The sequence below is a fragment of the Tigriopus californicus genome, chromosome 10, assembly GCF_007210705.1.
Source record: "Tigriopus californicus strain San Diego chromosome 10, Tcal_SD_v2.1, whole genome shotgun sequence".
In the NCBI taxonomy this organism is placed as follows: Eukaryota; Metazoa; Arthropoda; class Copepoda; order Harpacticoida; family Harpacticidae; genus Tigriopus; species Tigriopus californicus.
In genome coordinates, this window is record NC_081449.1 from 14,218,592 (window position 1) to 14,219,294 (window position 703).

The window sequence follows — 703 nt, forward strand, 5'->3', positions numbered from 1 at the left end:
CTTTACTTGACATCCCCTATTGGGGAGCAACCTATCTCTTTCACCTTTGAAACTTGGAACAACATGAAAGGATGGAAACTTACCCTGATCCAGGATGCAATGCATCAAGTACGAGAAAATATGAGCAAAAGAACTCATCTCTGGCCAAGCATGTTAACCACAACATCTACATGGTCAAAAGACCCTACTACAGTTTTTTCATTTTCCTCTTAGAGCTTGCATCAGAAAAAAGTCTTTGGATTCGATCTGACTTCATTGATCATTCTACTCTCAGTTCAACTGAACATTCACGATGGTGGCCTAAATCTTATCCCGAATAAGTGCAACTTTTTTTGAAGATTAACCACAAACCACATACTGGATTCAAATTGTTCTGAAGCCTCTTTGCTGGTTTACAACTCTTTTTGAACTTCCTTTTACTTCGAAACTTTAGACAAGAAGGTAAATATTTTGTTATTTAAATTGAAGTATTCATCTGTCCCTTCTGTGACAATTAGGAGCTGATTTTAAGGTTTATATAATTTTTTCTTGACTTGTCATTGGTTTTTTTTAGCGCAATTTAATGAAAAAAAGATGATGAAAAGTTGCTGGTTTGCTACAAATACATAATATATCACTCATTGTTTATTCCTATTTGGTTTGTCAAAACTGTTGGTAATCTTACCCTTGTAGCATTTGAAAAGTCTCTCAGAAGAGCTAGCGG